Raw genomic sequence first — 8,174 nt, forward strand, 5'->3', positions numbered from 1 at the left:
TGGCCTGGCAGAGAAAGGCCCCCTGAAAAGATGTGTTGAGTGAATAAACGCTCCCTGCCTCAGAGGGAAGCCTGTCAGACCTCTCCAAGGCAAAACGCATGGTCCATCCATCTCCAGTGTGTGCTGAGCACCTGTGGATGGGTGCAGGCACCAGGAGGAGACAACAGTGAGCAAGACCAGTCCCTGCCCCTGGGACTTATGGTCCCAACAGGGCCCTGTGACAGCTGCTTATGAAAACGAAGCATCAGGGAGAGCTCCTGGAGGAGGAGGAGGCGCTTGAACTGCATGGCCCATGTGCGCTGACAGGCATGCTCCACATCCACTGCTCTGCCTCTGTGTTCAACTCACCACTTGCACGTTGTCTTCCCACTCCTGGAGAGGCTTGGAATGGTTCTGCACCAGGGAGGGAGGGGCTCAGCCCAACCCTGCCCCCATCATTTCTCAACTACCTCTGCACAGGATTGCACAGGGGTTTCACTTACATCCTATGTCACTGCCTACAAAACAGCAATGTTTCTAAGATGCTTTTATTCACACTTCAGAACAGGTGCTGGACACCTCCTCATTTCTCTGCCCCAGCTGCCCTACCTTGTGGCTTGAGGCTGACCTGTGGGCACAGTGTTAATAGGAATTCAGCCAAAAAGGAGCCTGCAGGTGAGAGGAGCAGGCAGGAGGAAAGTGAGGTCGGTATATATATCACCAGGCTCCTCCCAACCAGGTTGCTGTGTCCCTCCTTCCAAGGTCAGAACTCATGCTGGATGGGCCCCTCCTATGGCTACAGCTGCCCTTCAGGTCAAAGTGGTAATAGCTCCCCTTTGTTGCTGGCCCTGGGCTGCACCATCTCTCCTTTAATTCATTCATTTTCCATTTATTCAACTCTCCTCAAATACCCTGTCTGAGGGTGCCATAAAAATGTAAGACCACGTCAATTGCCCATAAAGAACACTTCTGTATGTTCCACTTGGAGTAGCTTGGAGGGGAGACTAATGGAAACTAGGGGGAAGTTAGCCTCCAAGCCTCCCCTGGGGCCACCGCTGTTTGTATCCCCAGGATAACAGTAGGAGGTGTCAATAACTGACTCAATGAATGAATGAATTGATTCCACCTGGCCCCTCCACCACCAACAGCAGATTGCCTCTTCCTTCCTTCCACCCGACCTGCTTCAGCCTCCACGGCCAAGCCCAGATGGAACGCCCCTTCCTTCCTCATCTCCTGAGGGCAGGGGGCAGGATACAGCGGTGGGTGAGTGTGGAGAAGCCCTGTGCCCAAGCCCCCAGGGAAGACGAGGGCCCGCGGCCGAGCAGCGGAATCGGGAACCGGGTCTCCAGGGGCCTTCACCCTAACAAGCTGGGTGGCTTTGAGGCTGTCACTTCACGTGTGCCAAGGGAGCAGCCACGACCCCGGCCCCGCACAGCAGATGACCCAGAAGATGGCACAGCTCTTTGCGCACAAAGGGCACTCGGGGACCCTCGGGGACCCTCGGGGATGGCCGGGGGTCCTCGGGGCGGGGGTCCCCAGCGCGGCGCGGCGCGGGGGGGGCGAGTCGCTCTCCTATCTCCCCGGCGCACCAAAGTGTACGCGCCCCTCCCATCTCGGTCAGAGAACCGCCGGGCGCGGCGCCCCACGTGGGGCCGTACGGGCTCGTGGCCCCGGCGCCCGATTGGCCGAGGCGCAGCCAATCAGAGGGCGTTGTCAGCAGCTGCCTCGCCAATTGGCTGAGGGGAGCCGGCCAGGGAGGGGTGGGGCTTCCTTTTGTTCTTTCCTCCGCGGCACCACGGGCCCCGCCTCGGGGTCCCCTGCCGCCTGGGCTGCACGCCGCGGGTGCCCCCACCCCAGAGCCGGGGTTGGGGCCGCCGGGAGCCGCTGCGGGGCTGCAGGCCGCAGCCGAGGCCCCTCCTAGCTGACCGCTCCGGGGGCCGGCCCCGCTTCAGCCCCCACCCCACCCCCAACTTGCTCATACACAGGAGAAAGAACCAGCCGCCTGAAACGCGCGGCCTGCCCAGGGGCTGACCTTGGACAAGCCCTTTCAGTTCTGTCCCTCGGTTCCCTTACCCTTGCTTTCTGCCTGTCTCCTAGGACTTGTGGACAAGGAGAGCCCATAAAAAATGATCTCAGGCTCTCGCTAAAATGTACCCAGCGAGTGATAGAAAGTCTCCGATTTTTTCTGAGGGGAAGATGGTCGAAGAGAGGAGACTAAGTGTCCGGATGTTGCTAACTTGAGACCGTATTCAGAGTGACAGTCCTTTCCTAATCAGAGGGGCTGGGTGGGGGATGGGGCAGAAGCCCCTGCCTCAGCCTGGCCAGCTGTGCAAACTCTCCCTAAATCAACCTCCCTCTTCCATCACTTCACAGTGGCCTCCCTCTGGGGTGGAAAGTGGTGGCCCCAGGAGCCAGGGGCCCTTGCAGGGAGAGAGGGCCCTGGCTTGGCTAGGGGGTCAGGGGTTCAGGTCTGGTCCCTTTCACCCAGCCCACCACCTTCCCCCAGAAAGTGCCTGGAGGCAATTCCCAGTGAGATGGTGGCCACATACAAATCTCTGGAGGCAGCCAGGCTGCAATGCTGCCCAGGCTGTGGACACAGGGCCCCGATCTCTAGACTGGGGCCTGAGGGCCCCTCCTGCTCCGAGTCCCCCACCCACCCCTGGGAGCCCGGAGTCTCAGCCCCTTTCCTTCCATGAGGTGGTAACCAAGGAGACCACTGAGACGACAGGAGGAACAGGGCCCCTGCAAGGGAGGAGGTCAGGCCCCAGGGATTCCTCAGCACCCTTCCCAACCCCCATTGACCTGGAAAAGCCCCCAAACCAGTGTTGATGGAGAAGATGGAGCCCTGATGGTGGCTCAGGGATAGCAGCTTGACCAAAATGAGAGTCACCTCCAAGATCACCCCGGACCTAAGAGTCTGTAAAAATGTAATTCCCTGAGGAAGACAGATTCGAATCTGATCAGGGTCAGAATGCCTCTTCATGCCATCAATGGAGCAGTCCCTCAGCCACTGTGACTCCTCTTCTCTGGTGTGCTGGGCCACCCACTCCAGCTCCTAGCAAGCAGCGTGGGGGTCAGAGGCCTCCCCTGCAGCCTGGCTATAGTGGCCCCTGGAAGGACTCCCAGCCTCAGGGCCTTGGCAGGTGTCTGCTGGCTCCCTGGGGGTGGGGTGCTGGGAGCCTGACATCTGCGGACTGTTTTTTACTGTTGGACAAATTGAATCAATTAAACAGGCCCCATCGGGGTGGCCGGGAGCCCAGTGAATGGGAAGGAGGGAGGAGCAGAGGCAAGGGGGCAACACGGCCTGTCTCAGGGGCATCTCGCCAGTGAGGGTTCAGGGTGAAGAGGCAAGTGGAACACACCCCCTTTCTGGCTGTTTGGGGGCAGGGACCCTCTATGCAGACCACAGGGAGGGAGGGTCATGGGGCAAAAGCAAAAGCCAGCCAGGGGTGCTGGGGCAAGTTACGGGGGGGTGACAGGGAGGAAACTCAGCAGGGACTGGCCCATTTCTCCATCCAGGATGCAGGCCCTCTGGGCTTCTCAGCCATCTGCCCTACAGATCCTTGGGGCACCAGAGCTCCCCAACACCATAGGCTCCTTTCAATGGCATTTTGTTGCTCTCACATGGAGGCCTCCGGAAGCTGGAGGCTCTACCCAAGAGAGAGGAGGCTGCCCAGGGAGGTTGGAGGAGCCAGCAGAGGGAAGAGGAAACAGACTTTGGAGGTGATAGCAAGGGCGGCTGGTCACCCACCTGGAGCGGAAGCCTCCCCTCGGGCAGGCCCAGAATGATTTAGTAGCCGGCTGCTCTGTGACCCAGCTGACCCAGGGCTGGCCACTGCTTGGGAGGCCAAGCAGCTGCTGGAGCGTCCCCCTGCCAGTGCTGCACCGTTCGCTGACTCTAGCAAGGGCAGCAGAGCCATCTCCTCAGATGCCCTTCCCCAGAGTCCTGGGGCGGGTGCTGTCTCCTCTGGCTGCTGTTGCAGGGGCAGGGTTTCTGTGAGTTGGGACAGGACCCACCCACCCCCAGCTGCCACCCTGGCACAGGCACTCTCCAAAGTACGTTTGCCCTGCTCTTCAGATGCCACGGTGGTGATGATCTCACTGTCACTCTGGACAGCCAGACCACATCTGTCCCTTGATGTCAAATGACCATTACTGGGCCACCTGAGGCAGACGGTGTCTCATCAGCAAACTTCCACGGAGGACAGAGTGGTTGGTCATTGGGAGACCTTCACGGGGCAGAGGCTGAGAAAGGGCACTGACCAGTGTCTGGGCCGGGCACTGGCTGAGAGTCCCACTTCCATAAATTAGCCTGGGACCAGGGTTAATTCACTGGGAGATGAAGAGGAGACCCTTGCAGCTGCCACAGCCCCTAGCCAGGGCTGTCAGTGTGGATGCTGCCCTTTTGCGGTGAGGCCACAGGGACACAGCCTGAATCCTGGGCCCAAATGCTATAGCCAAGGGTCCTGCCAGGGGAGGAGAGGTGGGGAGAAGGTGGCATCGATTTCCTGGTTTTTGCTTGCATGTCACCTGCTGAGGACCCCCAAACTCAGACCCCCGTCACCTCCCCCGTGGGTAGAGTTCTGAGGCATGGAGGTGTTGAGGATGGGCCACAGGGACCCGAGAGGGATATCAGATCTTGGCCATCTAGTGCCTTGTCTTAAGGGAAGTGAGTGTTCAGCCCTCCTGGCAGGCACCCCCTCAGGAGGGTGGGATTAGTGCAGGTTTGCTTGCAGAGGAGCAGTTAACAGGGAGGCACGGGGCCCTGGAAGGAAGGAACTGCGGTTGCTTACTCCACTGAGCCTTTTCTGCATTTTAGGCCCCGAGCTCGCCAGCTGCGGTGCAGCCTCGGGGCGGGAAGTCGCAGCCCGCCCGCTCCCACCCTCGGTCTACCATCCTCGTGTGAACCAAGAGATCAATCTCCGGCGCCCCCAAGGGCTCTCCCCGGGGGAGCAGGCGGCCGGCAGGGGCGGTGCGGGGGCGCCCTCCAGCGGCTGCGGCCGGGACGGCGGCCGACCTAAGGACCCGAAGAGCGGGCGGCTCAGGGAGCGGTGCCGGTTGCGGGGGAAGCTGGCGGCCCTCGCGGATCCAGCCTGAGGAGCCCCTCCGCACCCCAGCGCCCCCGCCCCTCTCGGCGCCCAGTATTCTTGACTGGATCGCAGGTAACTTGGTAACCAAAAAGGGAGCTGCCCCATGAGGCACTCTGCCCTTCGCAGCTCACCAGGTGGAGTGGAGAAGAGTAGCACGCACACCTAGTAAAGCAGCGGGTCCTAGCCCAGCCAGGAGTAATCAACACCTCCGAACTCAAATCCTGCCACACCCAGGCCCAGAGCACTTTCGGAGCAAAGAGACGGTGAACACTGTTTCCAATATAACTCACACACCCCAAACAATTCGCCCGTTTAAAGTGTACAGTTCCATGGTTTTGGTATATTACATTAATTTTTTAAATTGTGGTAAATGTGTATAACAAAATATGTCATTTAAAAACCATTATCGGGACTTCCCCTGGTGGCGCAGAGGTTAAGAATCCTCCTGCCAATGCAGGGGACACGGGTTCGAGCCCTGGTCGGGGAAGATCCCACATGCCGTGGAGCAACTAAGCCCCTGCACCACAACTACTGAGCCTGCGCTCTAGAGTTCCTCGCATCACAACTACTGAAGCCCGCGCAGCTAGAGCCCGAGCTCAGCAGCAAGAGAAGCCACCACAATGAGAAGCCTGCGCACCCCAACGAAGAGTAGCCCCCACTCGCTGCCACTAAAGAAAGCCCGTGCGCAGCAACAAAGACCCAACACAGCCAAAAATAAATAATAAATTAATTTTTTAAAATAATAATTAAAAAAATAAAACCATTATCAAGTGTACAGGTCAGTGGCATTAAATACATTCAGTGTTCAGCAACCACCACCGCTATCCATTTCCAGAGCTTTCTCATCATCCCAAAGAGAAACTCTGTACCAATTAAGCAATAACTTCCCATTCCTCCCTCCCCCCGTACCTCATAACCTCTAATTTGTCTGTCTCTATGAATTTGCCTATTTTAGATGTCATATAAGTGAAATGATACAATATTTGTGCTTTTATGTCTGGCTTATGTCACTCAGCATAATGTCTTCAAGGTCCATCCATGTTGCAGCGTATGTCGGAACTTCATTCCTTGTCATGGCTGAATAGTATTCCTTAGTCTGGATAGACCACATTTTGTTTATCCATTCATCTGTTATGGACATTTTCCCCATTGTGAATAATGTTACAAGGAACACTGGCCTACAAGTATCTGTTCCAGCCCCTGCTCAGGAGTGTGTACTTAGGAGTGAAAGGAAATCTATCTTTAGTTCTTTGAGGGTGAGCAAATTGTTTTCCGTAAGGCTGCACCAGCATTGTATGAGGGTCCGAATTTCTCTACAATCTCACCAACACTTGTTACTTTCATCATTAAACAAATGAATTTTTTTTTTTTTATAAATTTATTTATTTATTTATGGCTGTGTTGGGTCTTCGTTTCTGTGCGAGGGCTCTCTCCAGTTGCGGCGAGCGGGGGCCACTCTTCATCGCGGTGCGCGGGCCTCTCACTATCGCGGCCTCTCGTTGTGGTGCACAGGCTCCAGACGCGCAGGCTCAGTAGTTGTGGCTCACGGGCCCAGTTGCTCCGCGGCATGTGGGATCTTCCCAGACCAGGGCTCGAACCCGTGTCCCCTGCATTGGCAGGCAGATTCTCAACCACTGCGCCACCAGGGAAGCCCCTAAACACATGAATTTTTAAAGTAATGTTTTCATTACAAAATATCTATTTGTTGAAAATAACTTATAAAATACAGAGAAGAAAAACACTTTGTATTCATCTCCAACCCCACCACCTAGAGAAGACCACGGCTAACTTTGGGTGATACTGTCGGTTTTTACAAGTGTAGGCTCGTTTGCTAATTTTCTAAGGCCGAGGGCAACCCGCGGCCAGCGTGGGATGGGGCTTCACATCCGGCAGACTGCAGTTCTGTGCAAAGGTCCATTATTTGGGAGGCGACTAGGATCGAGAGCTCGCTCGCAGCCTCATTTCCCTTACTGAAGGGCGGCGAAGAAAGGTTAAGGAGAGACCCGAGAACCCGGGCAGGTGGCCCCTAACTGAACCGCCAGCCCGGACCCGCCGCCATCTCTTCTGCGGCCGATTTCCGGGAGCCGCGCGCCTATTGGCGGAGAGTGCGGCCACCCGAGCCAATCACGGGGACGGCGGCCCGGCTCGCCCACTGCGGGCGAGGCTGGCGGGCGGCAGCGGGCGCGTGCGCACTGGGCCCTGAGCGCGGCCCCGCCCCCGCCTCTCGGGGGTCGCCCCCTTAAGGTCCTCGCGCCGCGTGTTAACCAGTTCTTCCTCCCGGCTTTAGACCTGGGGGGCGCGGGCAGGGAGTCTTGCAGATGCGCCGCCCCTCCCTGGCCGTATGGAGGCCCCCGCCCTGACCGAGAGTCGGTGCTCCCTTCCCCTTCCGGGGGTCCCGCATCCCACGCATCCCCCGGACCCTCTAACCAGGACCAGGAGGTGGAAGCCTCTTTTGCTGCAGAACTGTCGTAATTGTAAAAGAATAAACGCTTCAGTACAAAAGGGAGACGCAGAATTTATGAGATGGCCCCCTCAGAGCCCGTGGGCGACATCTGGCTACGAGAGGTGTCCCTTTATCCAGAGACAAAGGAGCCCCCGGGCCCGCGAGGCCGCAGCGGCGGGGGTCCCCTGTCAGCCCTGCGGGCGGGAGCGGGGAGGCGGCACCTGGGGGCGGCGGGGGCTCTTGGTGGTGGATCGCGTCCCACCCCTCCCCCACCCCGACTTCAGGGCGGGCTTGCCCCCACCCCCGCGTTTTGCTTCCCCTCCTTCCTCCCCCCTTCCCCTCCCCCTCCCCCTCCCATTCCTTCCAGGTCCTTTCCGCCTCTCCCGCCCTTTCCCCCCTTCTCCCCTCCCTCTTTTCCTCCCCTCCCTCTTTTCCTCCCCTCCCTCCGCTCGCCTCCCTTCCCTCCCCCAGCCCCGCAGCCGAGCGGTAAGGTTAAGAGAAAAAGCTTCAGGAGAATTTTCGTTAAGTCAGCTCTGATTCGGGGAATAACTAGTAGAATCAAGGGCGGCCGCGACCCCCCCCGCCCCTTCTGTGAAGATAACTTATCAGGGGTTCTGAAGGGCCCTCGGGAAACAGGGCACTTCCTGGATAGGATCTTCTCC

The sequence above is a fragment of the Balaenoptera ricei genome, chromosome 20 (genome assembly GCF_028023285.1).
Source record: "Balaenoptera ricei isolate mBalRic1 chromosome 20, mBalRic1.hap2, whole genome shotgun sequence".
NCBI classification, from domain to species: Eukaryota; Metazoa; Chordata; class Mammalia; order Artiodactyla; family Balaenopteridae; genus Balaenoptera; species Balaenoptera ricei.